The sequence below is a fragment of the Furipterus horrens genome, unplaced genomic scaffold, assembly GCF_987537825.1.
Source record: "Furipterus horrens unplaced genomic scaffold, mFurHor1.1.pri manual_scaffold_4, whole genome shotgun sequence".
NCBI lineage: Eukaryota > Metazoa > Chordata > Mammalia > Chiroptera > Furipteridae > Furipterus > Furipterus horrens.
In genome coordinates, this window is record NW_028327174.1 from 157594743 (window position 1) to 157613269 (window position 18527).

An 18527-nucleotide genomic window follows, 5' to 3' on the forward strand; every position below is an offset into this window, starting at 1 on the left:
GAAATACTTTTAGTCCCATCAAGTTCATCTTTTTTAATTTCAAGGAATAAAAGATAGAACTCTAAATGTGTACTCCAGAAAAACACATAGTAATGGAATACTCTAAAATGCCTGCATATGTTCTTGTGCCCACAAAGAAGATAGAAAATTTATTTTGTCTGTGAAACATTTATATTCACTATTGAGAAAAAATTGCAATTATCATCACCATCTTTCCTGCAATAGAGTAATTTGATCCTGAAAAAGATACCCATGCATTGTCATAAATAAGGAAGCAAAATTAATCACTCAATTCAAATACATTTTTGTAGGCTAACTAGCTCACCCTATTGCAAATGTTTAAAGTCATAGATGGCTTTCAGATCATTCCAAGAGTCCTGACAAAGTGACAAAATGATATCGTTTCAAAAGGAGCTACTGCTCTGATTGGAGTGGTTCAGTGGGTTGGGCATTGTCCCATGAAGCAAAAGGTCACTGGTTCTATCCCTGGTCAGGGGACATGCCTGAGTTGTGGGTTTGGTCCCTGGTCAGGGCACGTTTGAGAGGCAACCAATCAACATTTCTTTCCCTCTCTCTTTCTCTCCCTTTCCCTCTCTCTAAAAATAAATAAATAAAATCTAAAAACCGAAAATAAAATAAAAAGGAGCTACTGCATTTAATCTAAACAAACCCTAGGAATAGAAGAGAAAACTGAAGATTGGCATAGTTAAGTAATGTATCCAGAAGCACATAATTAATAAACACAGGTGGGATTTGAACCCAAACTCCCGTCATTTCAAAATCATTCCATTTTCATTTTACTATGCTTCCCCAAATGGTTTAATTATATATTGTCTTAGTTTTTCAACTCAATGAATTGCTTTTTGTCTGAAACAACACTTCTGGTCATAGTTATCTGCATAAAACACATTTGCCAGAACCAGGAGCTCATAAAAAGAAAATGAGTAAAATCATACTTTGTAAAATCTCTTCTTCTAAGCTACCATTCTCACCCATCATGTCTCCGCTTACAACACACTTCCTCTGGGAATTCTTTTTTGCTGCCTAACAGGAGGCCCCTAACACATGTTCCCATAGCTCCCATGTACTGCCAAAACACATTACACTAGATTTAAGTGCTTCCTGAAGCCTGTCATCTCATTGGTCTAAATTCTGTGAGGGGAGATCCTGAACTTGGCTTAGACCCCACTCTTTCCCAAGACTTCTTTCTCAAGACCACATACATAATAAATGAAAAAAAAAATGCTTATAAAATAAATGGATGAAATTATATGCTAAACTAGTGGTATTTAAGTTCACTTGGATTTTGCAAACTATTTATTAATGCCAACAAATAAAAATAATAAGACTGGAAAAAAAATAGGACAATCTCACAATAGAATAGGCATCTCTATACAAAGAAGAAAAGAAGAGATGGAAAATAAGCAAAGCATATGGAATATGACCAAAATATATAAACATATAAAAAGTTTTAGGTCCCATGCACAAAGAGAGTATTGTCATTCAAGGGGCAGTGTCATTCTTGGAAGAAATATCCCTTCATATTTCTATTCACCACTGTTAGGATATATCAATTCCAACACTGAAAACTAATTCTTGAACAATTTAAAGGAACTTGAGCATTTAAAGGTAACATGAGACACAGACAGTCTTCCTTTGGCTATGCCTAATTAACTGGGATATTCTGGACATTTTCAGCCACTAATTGGTTGGCGTAAGGCATGTGTCTGGTGGACATATTACCTTAACACATCCACCTTCAGCAACGTCAGGGAGAAAGGGAGAGTCATTAGAAAAAGGATGGCTAATTTGTTTGCTTATCACAGAACTCAACTGGTTATTCCAAGTGACTATAAAGGATTATAAATCCTCTTAGAGTTTAATGTAAAATTCAGAGCTAAAGTGGGACAAGAAGGTGATTTTAAAATCTTCACAAATCCTAGAAGAAGGGAGGTGCTAAAAATTCCATGGATGAGGCAATAAGAGCAGTCACACCTACATCTTGAAAGCAGCGCGTCTCATTAAACAAAAGTCTTTTTATCATCCTATGTGACTGAAATTACTGACCCAGGGCACTGAAAATCACAACAGATAAGCCTACATTTAAGAAAACCATAAACTAGGAATCCCTACAGACTTGCTCAGATACAGGAACACATCCCTTTGCTTTTTAACTGAATAATCACATGAATGTTCATAAATATTCCCCTGGATGGGGAAGCTATTTTTCAGAAAGGAAATAACATCATTAGATACAATCTTTTTCTCACTAGAATCTGCTTATTTAACAATACACATCTACAGACAAAAACAAACACCTGGGTCATTAACACCAGGTCAGAAAAGAAAGAACAAGAAAAGATAGAGAAGGAAATAAGCTATCACAGAACTTAAGAGCAGCAGACTTATTTCTCAAGGTTATTGCAGACAATAGGCAATGTAGACAATATGTCATTGTAAACAATAGGCCAAGACCCTTCCTTCTCTGTTCCATGACCATGGGTCCCTGGAATAAATGAGCAAATGGAGTCTAGTCACAGACATCCCACTAGTTCATAATAAATTGTTTCTTTATATTAAATCACATAATAGTCTGGTTTTTTGTTAAGATTTATTTTTCACTAATCAATCCCAGACACTGTGTAAATAAAGACTTTTTTTCTCCTTTTTTTTTTTTTACTATTTTTCAATATGCAGGTAACATATTGGACTGATCTTCAAATTATTTCTCTTATTCTATAATAATGTTCATTCTAACTTGATTTCATTCAAGATATCACTTTACCTTAGATTCTCAAAATTCCACAAATGTAAACATTAACTGGATTAGCTACTGCACAGATAAAATAGATGGCAACCTTTCTATTATGATTTTAGGAATTCTGAAGGGTATGCCATAACAAAAAAAAAAAAAAAAAAAAAAAAAAAAACACCTCTCAAGGAGCTCTTATATCATCTGCCATTTCATTTAATTAATTAGAATCCCTCCTCGTTATATCAAGGGTGGGGAAAGTTCCAGCATGATGTAATGAGGAACTAAGGATTTGGAGTCAAACAAACCTGGATTCTAACCCACCACTTTCTATCTATGCAATTTTGTGTTCATTAGTAACTTTCCTGAGCCATTTCCTCAATTGTGAAAATGGGGATAATGCCCAACTTAATTCAATAGATATACATATGTAGCCTCTATTGTTCTAAATATGGGAGATATAAACAAAACAAAGGTCACATTCTCATGGGGCTACCATTTTAGTTGATGTGACAGAATATAAAAATCCAGATAGATCTTGGATAGAATACCAGTGTGTAAATGATATGAAACCAAATGAAGTAGCAAAAGGGGATAAAGAGGGACGGCTTGGGTGCCATGTTAGAGAGGAAGGCCTTTCGGAGGTTGTACTGGGGTTGAACCATGAATAAAATTAGGTAAGGCTGTGAAAGAAGTTTTCAAAGATTGGTCATCATTTGAAAAATTATAAATAAAGGATCTAGTACAATAAATGTTTAGGCAGTAAGCACTCAAACATGGTAGGTATCATAAAATATTTTAGTTCATTTCTTTCCCATCCTTAAGGCCCAAGTTATTAAAATACAAAAGCGATTATTACCTCTTCATGATTGCCCACAAACACCCAACCCTGGGTAGCTTTATCCTCTTAAGTGTTTTCTTGGAAAAGAAGAGAAATGGAGTTAGAGAGCCTACAGGAATGACACTTAGTGATGGCACCAGGGAGAGGAGCAGGGAGGTGCAAAGGGCTTGAGACACACACTGGCCGAGGAAGCCCTGCGGACATCCTGGGGTTTCAGGGCACAAGCATGGAGAGAGATTGACAAGGTGGGGGGAGGAGAGAAGGAAATATGAGTTTTCACACTTAAGCCCACTTATGTGACCAGTTCACTTAGGGCTTGAGCTTGTAGAGGCACTATAATTGTCTGTATTTTAAGGATGCACATTTAGTTGCTGTTTTAAAATATTATCTCCCCAACAGAGCATTCTTCTACTAATAATTAACTCCATAGGGCAATGGGTCATGAGAAGAAGTTTTTAATTGGATGTTTAAAACATGTTTTTTATTACATGAGAGGTCTATCGAAATGAATTCAGTAATTTCATAGATTACTCTCTAATAGAAATAATTTGGAAGTGATGGATCTGCACACTCAGAAATTTTAAAGCCCTGGCTGCTGTGGCTCAGTGGATTGAGTGTCGACCTGTGAGCCAAGTGTCGCTGGTTCGATTCCCAGCCAGGGCACATGATGAGGATGCACGTCGGGTCCCCAGTTGGGGGCACGAGTGAGAGGCAACCATACAGTGATGTTTCTCTCCCTCTCTTTCCCCTTTCCCCCTCTCTAAAAATAAAATAAATAAACAAACAAATAAATAAATAATTTTTTTAAAGAAATTTTAAAAGTCATTACAAATTCAGATGGATTGCTCATAGATGAGGTTCTACCAATTGAAAATCATTAAAGATGTTCATAAAGTAACTGAGCCTATTTAATTGACTGAAAGTGCCAGGAAGACAGAAGGCATTAACTCATACATAATGAACAGAATAAGGACTTTTTTTACAGACATTTTTTTAGCACTGTCTTGTTCCAACAAGAAATACACAAAAGAAAATGCTCCTAAGAAAAATACTCAATGCAATCTCAGAATCAAATTTTCTTCCTTAAAACAATAATTTGAAAAATATGATGATATTAGCAATGCTTTGCCCCAGGCTAAGAGCACAATTGGAAGAGGATGTATATGAACAATAAAAAGAGACCATGCACAGGAAAACATTTTGGAAAGTCTTGCATAATAACAGCTGGCCCTCCTGGAGTGGCAATCTTGTCCCAGGTGCTCAGTATAGGCCATTAATCCTCAGGGAAACTTTATAAGGGAGATTTTATTATGTCCATTTTGCAGATATGGAAATGAAGATCTGCTAAAGGTCACCAAGCTGTCCAGAGTTCATATAGTAAAAGACAAATTTATAAATATAGTGTTTTGTGATGTTTGTTTTCTTTTTATTCTCTTTTGATTAGGGGTAAAGTCATAAGAGAAGAAGAGTGATAGGAGGAGAAAGAAGACCTGTTCTCTAGTTACAATCTCACCCCCCTCTCCCAGCCTGTTTTCTCATGCAAAAAGATCTAGACGAGGTCCAAGCTCACCAAAAAAAAAAAAAAAAAAAAAAAAAAAATTAATAAAAGGATAAAGGCAAAGTGCTCTATAAACAAAAGAGAACAAGACATGAGGAAGTAGCAGTTTCTCCATGTTGCTAAATTACTGGCAGAACACCCACGAAGAAGTTACCACCTCTCTTGGGGAATGTACACAGTTGGTGTCTGCCCAAGTCCTGGGCAAATATTCATTAACTATTAGGATGGTAGGAGGTTGCTTTTTTGCCATCCTCCTGATAGGTATTTTTCTCCTACTTCAAATGCCTTAAATAGCTGGTCTTTCAACTTGCCAGCTTGTGAGTGAGTGAGAGAGAAAGAGGAGAGAGAGAATTAGGTTCACTGACTGAAGGAGTACCAGTAACTAGGGACAGACCTGCAACCACTGATGAGAGGACCAAGATTTTTTATGTGCCACAGTGACCTTAAAATAATTTTTTTCTTTGATAAAATGTGATGAGACTCCCAACAGTGCTATTCTCTCTGATTGTGAGAACAATTGTAGAAGCTGATTTGGACCTTTTGATTACTTGTTGGACAGCCACAGAATTCATCCATTAGCTCAGGAATTACTGCTACCCTGAAACTTTTACTGACAAACTGAATGATTAGAAAAATCCTCAGTCATCTGGCCACACTCCAAGCCTGAATTCCCACAGGAATTCTAGTGACAGCGAGGAAAACTTTATTCCAAGGCCTGTAGGGAAAAAGTTCCACCATTGGGTTGTTCTGTGCCAAAGGACTAAAGCAGGGCCCCGCAGTCCCCTGAGAGCACGGACCCTGTCTATGGTGCTCAATCACATTTGCCCAACAGGGAGAAGAAGGGATAGCATAGAGTAAGGTGCTCTGAAAAATGTTAAGTGAATGAACGACTAGACCTACAATTCAACGAGAGTTTCTACTCTATCTTTGCAAAGCCACTGACAATTCGTAAGTTGTGTCTGAAGGAGAAAAAAAGAGAAAAGAAAGCAAAGAAATTTTATGACTAGACTTCTATATCCATTTCAGGGTAATTCAGAAGCAATACATAAATTTGTTTATTATTGTCTATGCCATGACTTGTTTAAATAAAGTTTAGAAGAGCAAATCATAAGATTTCCTTTAACTCTCAATATGTCTTAAGTTCTAGAGTTTCTTATTTCATAACATTCAACAAATAACATACTGTTATAACCTACTGGAATGGGCACTGTGAGTATTTAGGATACATATCACAGACACAGCTTGCATCTTTAGCAGGCATACACTCGTTAAGAGGTGCCACAAACTGACAACATATACATGTGGCCCTGTGCACTTTAAACCACATTCTTGATTTACCTTATACACTCTGTATTTTTCTTTTTCTTTTCACTTTCACTTTCCTTTTCATTTTTTCTTTGAAAGAAAAAGTTATTTTAAAAGCTAAATTTGTTGATTGATTTGTCACCTTGCAAGCTTTGGAAAAAGTAGCATAGCATAAGGGTCATAAGGTCACCTCCTACTTCATGTGTGCTAAATCCAGACTAAGGTGTTTTATTTCATTGCAGCCTTCTATTATGTCATGGAAATCTCTAATTTTTCAGAAATTGTCCACTTCACTCCCCTCCTCCTCAAACACCACTGGATCTATTTAGTGCAGCATTTATAGTCATATCAGTAAGTGCTTCTAACAATTTGTAACAAAAAGTACACTTATAATTCAAAACTGGGGAAACAGAAATAAGACAATTAGCAGAAATTCTAAAGGCAGATTCAGTTTAGTATTATAGTACACATAAACAACAATCACATTTTTAAAATAAAAAGAAATGTTATTTACTCATTGCATACACAGAGCATTGCTTTGAGAACATTCATAATATCCTCAACAGAATTTGGAAAATGTTCTATCTGCAATTGTTACAGGAATATACCTGTTCTTAAAGTCTCATTATCACTTTTTCCTTTTGCAGGGATTCTCTGATTTTTTCTTCCTGACAATGAGGTTAATCATTGTAGGCATTGTATGCTTTATGTCAAAGCATATAATATGATACTAGATTTTGAGTCAAAATTTTAGATTGCCTTTAATTACACTAAGATTTTTCTTACTCTCCAAATACTAAAATGGCATATAAATTCTACTGCCTCTTAAAATTGTTAAACCATCCTTACATATGTAGAAATATAAGATCATGTTATTGCTCCTAAAGCCTTCAAAATAACATTCATCACTTTTATCTCTTGGGCCAAAAGTTTTACTTCATTAGTAAGTTTAAATAGGAATTTTAAAACTACACATTTATTAATTTTATTTAGGTTTTTCTAAACCTTAAAACATAGAAGAATTCTTTAAGTTTGTCTAGAAATTATGTTTGATTAGTACACTAAGCAGATCTCCAAATATTCATCAATTTTAATATCAAGCTAAAATGAGCTTAATCTTCCATTACTGAATGTGTCTAAGTAGTAAGTTTTTAAAACAATAAATCAAAACAGACAATGCTTAAAGTGTAGTATTAGTTATAATTACATAATATAATTGTGTTTTATGATTTTAATGATTTAGTGTTATAAAATGTTTTCTCTCACACACATAAATTTAGGTAATGAACAAAATGTTTTCACCCTGGTACATGAAAAGAATCAAATAATTTTCTACATGACTTATAACAAAACAACTAGACAAATACTAATAAACAAGTAAGCTACAGCATAATAACAATCTACTGAGCCTACTTAATTTTGCAAAATAAAAACATGACAAATAATAAATCCCAAAATGAAAATTACATAGGTCAAAAAAGAAATCATAATAGAAACAAAAATTGGTAAACTGAATAATAAAATAATAATAATAACCAAAAAGTGTAGGATATAGAAAATAGCCATGTCTAGAGGCAATACAGTCTTAAATGCATATATTATGAAAGAATAGCTAAAATCAATGAACTATCCATTTTAACAACTTATAAAAAACAACTTACCACCCCCCTCAAAAAAGAAGAAAGATAATGAAAATAAAAGCAGAAACCAGAGAGGAATGAAATGAAAGAGAAACATAAAAGGAGAAATTAACAATAAAATTTGTTTTTCTGAAGGGAGTAATAAAATTAATTTCTAGTAATGTTGGTTAAAGGACAAAATGATGGAAAATCTAATTTTATACCTAGATACTTCCTGACTACAATCTCTTTCTCCAAGCTCACAAAACACAATATTAAAAATTGGATGGTGAGTGTACGGAGGTGATATTCAAATTCTGCTGAATTAACTAGAAGAAACGTGGGAGGAAATCTATTTTATATCTATTATTTTTGTTTTGGATTAGGAACATCAGACAAAACATAATATAGTTTTCAGAATTTAGGGCTAACTCTTGTAACTTAGAAAAAACACATTTCCCCTGAATATGATTTATATGAAACCCCTTGATAGAATAAGATTTAAAATCTACAACATTGTGTTTCATAATTATAAGGAAATGGCTCTATAACTCATCATTTTCCAAGACTTCTATCTTTGTAATATGTTTAAAATGATGTCTTAACCTTTTTCTTACCTTATCAGTATAGTAATAATATAAATGTTCTATTTTATCCAAATTGTTAGGATTAATAGGGAAATTAATATAAAACTACTACAGTAGTACCTGCCATGTAGTAAGAGTGTAATAATTCAATTGCTAGCTATTCTATCACAATGGTCATCATTATAATGACTCCCTTTCTCCAAATTAAATGTATACATCCAGGGTCTTGTTAGCAATAATATAATATGATTTATATTCATTCTATCTAATTTGATAATATGCTAAGAAAACTGAAAATCTGAAAATTCTATATTTCTGTCTACAAAGGCACAGTAAAATTTATACTTCTGCTCAATATGCAAGTTAAATTTAAAAGTGTTTTCTATTTTCTATGGTAATCACATAATTTAATTTTTATCTATATTACTGCACTTTACATTTGCTCAAAAATAAATTTAAAATTCTTGAAAGGCCACAAAAATTACATAACAGCTGTCAATGATCATGTACTTACTATGTGCCATGAGAGTGTTTCTATCTTATTACATAAATTAGAAGTGAAGAAATTAATACAAAGTGAGCAGCTGATAAATGACAGAAATGCATTTCACACAATTTTCTTGAAATGCCCAATCACAAAATTTTACCAGCCAACCTCACCCCATTAATAAAGAGAAATAAAAAGGCATAAATTATTTTTACAGTTTCATGATATGAAAGGTTTCTTTAAATATTTATTTCTTCCTTTCTTTCTTCCCAATCAACCATTCTCCCAACCTTTATGTAATATAGTAATATCACAACTGTTTTCAGGAAATTTAACAATACTCAGAATATAATATAAATGTGATCTTTTGTAATCTTTGTTTATGATTCTTCACATACCACTCTTAGGATATAAAAATGGACACATCTTCCATTTCAAGTAGTGACCCGATGTCTAAATCTAATACAGCAATTATTTACCAGAAACCTATTTGGTGCCCAAACCTTTGCTAGATTCTGCCAATCTCTGTTTTAATTTATGACTAGTTACTTTGATTTTATGTTAATTCAAATCATATAGAGAACCCAAGGAGTCAATCATTTAAAAGCTTTTATGGAGAAATCATCATGAAGGAAAACTACAGCACACACATACACGTGCACACAGGCACACACACAAACTCACTCCCTCTTTCCCCTCTCCTCCACTTTTTCCCTGCCCCCCACCACCATATTCTTCCATTTCTATGTTATGTCTTATCACACTTTGCAAGAAGCAGATACGTATTTTCCCCTTCATCTCTCTCAATCTAAGTTTTATGAACCCTAATCTACTAGTTACATAGAGGCCATGCCAATCACAAAATTTTTCCAGTCAACCTCATCCCATTAATAAAGAGAAATAAAAAGGAAAAAATTTAAATAGTATCAGTTGTACCTCTTCATTGTAAATTATTAATATTAGTCCAATTAACTCAGATATCCAAAAGGCTATGTATACAATATAAAATAAGCATAATTTATCTAATTTTGGAAATACCAAAACCCACCAATTCTCAGTATTTGTTGATTGTTAAGATATGTCAGAAGTTCTTCCTGACTATCTGCTTTTTATTTTTTTGTCATTGTAAGATAAATTTTGGGATCACTATCATATAAAAAACAGTGGCTCTTTATTCTGGCCACAGATTGGAATTACTTGTGGAGGTTTTAAAAAATATTTAAAATAACTTCACCCACTTAGTTGTTTTGATGTGGGCCATGAATAATACAACTTTATAGAGCATCCCAGGTGATTCTCATAAACATGGCTGGTAATCATTTGTCTACAGGACTCTTTCCCAGATTATAAAATAATTACTATTTTAATTTAAATAACTGGTTGATCTGCTTCTATTTATTAAAAAGAACTGCCTTGGGTACACATTAATAAATCAAACATGCCCTACCCTCAAAGACTGTATAATCTAGCAAGGAAGGTGCTAAAAAGTCATAACTCCTTCACTGGTCTTGTGAAATGCGTTGAGAGAAGCCATAGAATCAGCATGCTATTCACTCTTACAGAGTATTCAGGTAACTCTTGGTGTATGCAAAGTTCTCTTTCTTAACCACCATCCACTTCCATATGTTCATTCCCTGATCTCTGGTTCTATTTTTATTTAATTTTAGATGAGGAGGGGAAAGGCAAGGCAGATTCTACCAATGTCTTTCTGGGAGTGTGCATGAGTAGATTTGAGAAATACAAGTCTTAATTTAAAATGCTAGTATCCACCATTCTCAATATTAGAAGAACACCTAGTTTTTTCTCAATGTGCATGATCTTTTTGATTATTTACCTAGAGTAAATTCTTCTTTCTAGAAAAAGATAAGCTGATAAAATGCCCTAGGTGTTCTTTAAGCTTGATATAGCAAGTCATCAGGTGTTCCCAAAAGATAATATGTACAAGGCACAAAATGAAGAGGAAACAATGAAATAGCTTATAAACACCTTAAAATTTTCCCTATATTATGAGAAATTATACAAGCTTATGATTTTGTAATACTACCATTGGAGGATGAGGAAGCACAACTCTCAGCACCAAAATTAAGAATGGAACATTTTAAACTTGTTTTTAATCTTTGTTAGTCATTTCACTGACTGAGGAGGGATGCAGGTTGTCTTGACCATGAAGAAGCAGTAATTATCTCAGGTTCACTGGGCTGAATCATTGATCAACCTGTCTAAACCACCCCTCCTGAGGGATACAGGTCACCACAGGAAAAAAACTTTCATCAGCAGAGAGCTGAGAAATCAGGATAGCCAATATCTGATTATTATTTAATATTATAGTACATGGAAATAAAAGTAACTTCACTAAAAAAAATCCATTTTTCCTGAGTTTTGTCTCTTGAGTTTCTAAGTCTTTCAATCAATGTATCATAAATAAAACCTATTTAATAACTTAGGACCTGAGAAGGAGAAGGCAGTCCTCTGATCTCTGGCCAAGAATATCCCTGAAGCACCCAGCATCTTGACTCAGAATCTCTTAACTTTCTACAGAAAAAGTTATACAGCTTGCCCTTATGGGGTAGGCAAGAATGAAGAGCTGAAACTTTTCTCACATCCACCGCAAAAACATAATATATCCAAATTGAGATAAGCACAGTCAGGTCAGAACCTGCACTGAAATAAGAATAAATTATGACTATACTTAAGATTAGACACAATCACTGCCTTTAAGCTCATCCATATGGAATAATACCAGACAATCCAGGCACCATAGAATAGTGACATATTTATTACATGGTAGAGCCTAGAACACTCAGCCATCAATAAATGATAAAGGAGAGGGAAGACTTCTGGGAAGAATCAAAACTGAAATTAAATCTTTAAGAACTAGTGACATTCAGAAGAAGGAAACAGAGAAGAGGATTTGTTCCAGGAAGGTGAATATAATAAAAAATATGGAGGTAAAAGAGAACAGCTGAGTAGGTTCCTGGAAATCACAACGTAGGGGGAAATAAGGGACCCCCGAGTATGCTCAAATCAGAACCTGGCAATTTCAATGAGGAAGGAAATCCCTGTGTGTCATTAAGTACTTTCAAACATTATGTGGGACTCCAGGCAACTGCTAAGTTCAAAGCTGAAAAAATTATCTGTGGCTGGATTGAAAAATAGATAACAACCAAGTAGTCTTATTATAACACCCACATATTGAACATTAATATTTGGCAGAAAACAACAACACACGCTTACCACAACGTCATAATGTAGCTACTATTAACCACAATATACAGGTAAGGAAACTGTGGCTCAGAGACGTTAAATTGACTCAATAAACAAGCAAATTAAGATGTGAATTGCAGGTATGTCTATTTCAGAACTCACACAGTTTATTATGACACACAGTTTTCTCTAATATTGGTCATGGCTTTAGGTTCCAGACAAGGGGACTATTAAATGTTCACTCTGGTTCCTTATCCTTATTTGTCCCTAGCATATAGAGAAGGACCTAGGTTCAGTAAACACTGAATGATTCTAGTTTTTGAGCACCTCCTCTCTACTTACACCTGCCCTCACAATGCTGCAAGACTCATGGGAAAGAGAAGAAAGTAAACAATCACAATACACTGTGATACAAGACAAAGCTGAGTAAATTAATGAATGGATAGATGAATAAATAAATTCAAGCATGCAATTTAGCACAGTTAAGTATTTGAAATTGTGGTTTTGATTAAGAACATGGCTTTAAGTGTTCAACTTCTGAATCCCACTTTTGGCATTTCTTACTTGTATGGCCTTGTACAAGTGATTTAACTTCTCAAACTACAGTTTATTCATCCATAAAATAAGGATTCTAATACCTGCAAGTTGCAGGGTTCCTATTCAAGCTACGTGAAATCATGTACGCAAAGCACTCAGTGCAATGTCTAACATTAAGTACTCAAGTACTCGATACTTTACTGTCATTGTTGGTGTTAGAAGTGGTGGTGTCTGTGGTCTAAGAGGCACAAGCACTAACAAGTCTGAATTTGAATAAATGTCTGTCTTTCCTACTATTCATCAATGTCTATAAGTGTCACATGATCAGTAAATTCAAGGAAACCAATTCAGAGTTTCTAGACTTGAGTCATGAAATGTACAAGTAGACAAGAAGCTACATATGTATATCTCATGGAGTCAATCTAAGGATTTGGTTATGAAACTGAATATTTGAAAGGGACTACTTCTTTCACATAGGGGATAAATGTGTCATGGACTAGAAAAATCAATGAGAATTTTAGTTAATTAAACTTTTGAAATTGTTGCATTTCTAACCCTCCGTAAAATCCTAACAGACTGTTTAACTGTTAAGTAGAATGGAATCCAATTCATTCAAAAGATTTACTGTGCTCTGTGCCAACTGCGTATGAAAAAACCTTTCCATTCCTTATTTTATTCTAAGTTCACATTTTACACATAAGAAAACTGAGGCATTAACATGTTAGGATCAAAATCACACTACTAGGAAATGGTAAAACCAAGATTTAAATTCATATTTTTTTACTAAGTATGGGGTACTTAAAATTGAATTTAAACCATCAGAGAAAACACAGACAAACCAGGTCCATACACGTAAGACTATATGAGAGAGAATTTTAAATATGCTTGCCTGTGTAGAGCCAGAAAAAAGTACCAGATGAACCACAAAACAAGTGGGATTTTAATTCTTGTTTGGAAATCCACCCCCCCAAAAAATCAAAATAGTAATAGAACTTTTATATCTAAATTCATTTTTGCAGTTCACAAAATATTGCTTTTCATATTCTTTAGTCCCTTGAATATAGTCTTCTTTCTCAAATAATTAGCTCTTTAAAGTCCAGAACAATGTTTTATACTTTCTTTTTACCTTTACACAGAAATGAGGATATTCATAACACTCAGCCATTCATTGAGATAGTTTATATAATACCTTGATGGAAGGCAGATAATAAACATTAAAATAGTGTCTGATAATCTTTTTCAGGTCTATGTAACTGATTTTTTTAAATGATTATTTAGCTTGTTTTTTATAAGTCCCAAAAATATTTTATACTGTAAATAGACATGGAATAAATAGATATGAGCATGTGATTTAACACAATTAAGTACTTGAAATTGCGGATAAATGATTATTAATAATAATTAAGTAGAAATCATTAATGTAAGATTTTAGTCAGTCCACATTAACATTCAATTTTGCTTTCTTTCTTTTTCTTCTTTTTTTCTTTTTTGGTAAAGCATAAAAGTAATTCCAACATTTTACATCAGTATTTACATTCGCATTCCTATTAACCCAAACTAATAGACACACATTTGAACATGTATATGTGTGTGGTGTTTTAAAATCTAACATTTACTTGCATTCTTGACATTTTGAAGTATGTGTTATTTCTGGTGATGCCAGGTATCTTGTATTTGACCCTCCAGATTCATTTTTCACCCTGCTTTTCCCTGTTCTGAGCCCTGGTAAACTGACAGTTAGGGCCTTTGTCTACTTGCTTGTCCCCTGACTTCTCCTGGGTCCAGTCAGTGGGAGTAACCAGCAGGAGACTGAGAGGGAGGTGAGAGTGGAGACAGAGGTCGTTTATTTCTTCCCAGGGCCCCTGCTCTCCTAAGCTGCAGCGAGTCAATCATCTGTCCTTCTACCAAAAGCAGAGGATCTTATCAGGTGGCATTCTTCCACAGCCACTCTCTCTCTCCAAGTTGTGGGGTTACTTCCTTCCATTTGTACCATTTAGCCTAACTGCTCCTAGCTAGTACCAGCCCTGAGGATATTACCCCTTTTTTGCTTTTCCTAAATCCTGTTTACAGTTTTATAAATTTTACATTTCCTCACTAACACAGACAAATCAATCTCTCCAAGCAGGTCTCAAAAAATGATTATACAAGCATCTGTCCATGAAAGGAAAACAAAATGTTTTCACAACATGTTTTAAACCTCAAGCATAAGGCCAGAGCTTATTCCTGTGGTTGAGTCAATCCTTCACCAACATTTTGTATATGCATCCTTAATTATGCACACAGCACACTCAGGCATGGTTCATTTCCTTAGTGCTTATGTTAAATTAGAGATTTTCAAAACACAGCAATAAGGACAACTCACCAAAAGCCATTACAAACTGAAGAATACATAGGAAGAACTTGAGTAGTAATTAGTTTTGAGCATTCTTCTATTCTATGACAGCTGTAATAATAAATTCTGTCTTTCTAATGCAACAAGAGTAAAGCTTTAATACATTATGCATTCTGATGATTGACTTGTGTTCATAAACATAAAAAAAGTTGGAATAACTCTGTAGTTATTTTCACATTTGGAGACACTGCTCCCGAAATAAATGTTTAAGTTTAAAAGTAAATTCATTTTAAAAATCTGCATTCTTTGGATTATTTCAGAAATACTGCCAGAGGAGTAATTTGTAAGTCAACAATCCTCTCTGTAACACAAATATTTAAGAATGTTGCTTTCTCAAAAATGTTAGAACAAGTGGAATTTCTTATTTTGACTATGTATTTTTTAAAGTAAAGAATAGAAAAATATTAGTTTGCTGATGATTTTCTTTTAAAATAACCCAATCAGCTTTTAAAACAAATCTCACGAGCATAAATTTCCCCATTCACATGCTGTCGTCATGGAGACCAATCTCTGGCACAATTTGATGGTGTAACCTACACATCCTTCTAGCCCGAAAATTCCATTGTTGCCATAGAAACTGCCAGTCACTAGCCTTTTTATTCCTTGATGCCCTCATACACACCACTGAAATCTCAGCTATGATTTTCTTAGCTTTTAGCAGTCTTCAGCTTTCTGTCAATGACAGAAAAACATACAAACAAACCAAAAACTCTTGGTATCTTATGCCTAAAATGTAACAACTTATTTCAGTCATCAAAATCTGGACAGTAAACTTAATATTAGAAAGATTTTAATAGAATCCCAGGTGAGCCTTAAAACTGTTCAGGAACTCTCAAGATACTAAAATAAAAGATTATTTTTAGTGTCATTTAAGAAAACAACAGTCCTAAAACACATTAATTCTTCAGTTAATAAATATCTTTCAAATAATAGAGAGAAAAAGTTATTTAATGTAATGGATTTTGAAGTGTATCCCTTTGGCAAAATGTAACCAAGAACATATAAATTGTTGAGTCTCCTGAGATAACTCAATGGAGACACAGTTACATTCCATTCCATTCCATTTTGGGAATAGAACTAGGTTTTTTCCTTGATAAAGAAAAGGACAAAGAAAACATCTAAAAGCTTTGAGCAGCACATGAAGAGCACTAAATTTGGATTAAAGAAGTTTGTTCTTGAAGTCCCAGAGAATGGTTCCAGAATATGAGTAGGTAGAATACCTTATTCACATTTGTCTGTTAGTAGTCTCAAATTGTCTCTTCAGTATTCTTAAAATATCAACCTATAAAATCTGTTTTTCTGAAAAAATAATTATTTCTTTAGTAACTATTTAGAGTCTTTAATTTGATAGCAACAAATTAGCTGTGGGATCTCTCTCAGGAAAGGACCTAGTTTTGCAGATACATAGATGACCAGAAGTGACAGGATCCTAAACACCACAACATTAATTTTACCAAGAATCATGGTATTTTGCAACCATAATCGAGTGTATGAAAAGGTTTCTTGAATACAAGGAAATAGAAAAGGAAGATTGAATTTTTTTGAATAATAATGTTAATTACACAATTTTTCAAACTAAATATTTGGTATCTATACACCTCACTTTAGTATAGTCAGCAAAATAAGGAAAATAAGGTAGCATTATTTTGATAATGTTTTATTGCTTGATTAAATATTACTTGTTTCTTATTAAAATATGTATAATATTACATAATGTGAGAAGTGAAATATAAGTAATTTAAATAAGGCATTAACAATGCCTGACACGTTAAATTCTCAAGAAAGACTACATACCATTATTAGGTACTTTTACTATAAATGTTTTTTTACAAAAACAACATTAAATACAAAAATACCACCTCTGGAGATAACCACCATTAGCACTGAAATGTATATCCAACAAGACATGTACAGATACAGGCACATACAGACGCAAAGACATGTAACTCTTCTTTCTTGATAAAAATAAGATCATACTTCAAAAACCATATCATAACATGTTTCTTTCCATTCAATCATATATTGCAAATATGTCTCCAAATGTTCATCTATATTTTTTGTTAACTTTTCCATTGCCAAATACTATTCTTTGGACAGTTCTGGTTAGTTCAAGGGTTTCTTTTCCTGTCTTCAAAGAAACCACAATAATCAAAGGCTTATTAATCAGAGATTTCTTTGACACTGTCTGGAAGATTCTGGCAGCACCCATCTTGCATAGCTAGACAGAGAAAGAAGCCCCACCAGTTACATGAAGAAGCAAGGGGAAAAAGCTTTGCCTTCAGGCTTGGGCTTTCATACTTCTTATTTGTATACTTTACATACTTTTTTATTTTCATACAGAAACATGCATAGGCACACAAAGTTCAGAGGAATAAAGAGAAGTAAAAAAATCATCTCTTTTTTCAAAAACAAAAAACAAAAAAAACACCACAAACTAGCTATTTATATTACTTCTGTCTGAGAGAGCCAAATTAAGACTAAGCTATGAAAAAGATTTAAAATAAAAATTTAAAATGTGGAAAAAAATTTGCCACAAATCCCTTCCCACAAAATTTCTAAGATAAAGCCTTAAAGTACATACGTGGTATTTGCTGTAGTATCTTGGCCTCATAATATGGGATGCATACAGGAAAGCCAATGGTGGTTTTAAAAGGCCTTTAAGGAATATGAAAGTCATTTGACACTGAGGCAGAAATTAATCCATGCTCCTGCCAGGTCTACCTATTTCAGCCTAGAGAATAGTTAACATAGTAAACTGGGGACTACAGACACATTTTACTAGCCTCTAAGTTCTGTAACAGCTCTACATATACCAGCCAAGGGAGGCTTTTGCTTCAGAGCAAAGTCATTTAAAACTCAAGAACAACAACAAAAAATTGTCTTCAATTTTCCTAATGTGGCTTCAGCACCCCAGGAGAGATTACTCTAACAGTTTGAGGAAATGCACATTTGCAGTCCGGAGCCCAGGGATCAACAGAGTCTACTGTGTCTCAGAGAAATCAAAATGAGAATTGTGGGGACTTGGGCTAATGTAGATAGGTTTGGCCATTTGAAAGGTATCAGTTCCTGCTTAACAATTATAGCAAAGTAACAGTTTTTTAGAGTGAAAACAAACAAAAAAAGAACAAAATATTATGTGATAAAAGTAAGATAACCAAATCTCCATGTAAAATTCAAATGATCCATCTAGAAAACTTATTTAATATTTTAGAGAAAACAGCATTGGTGAAATACACACATAAATA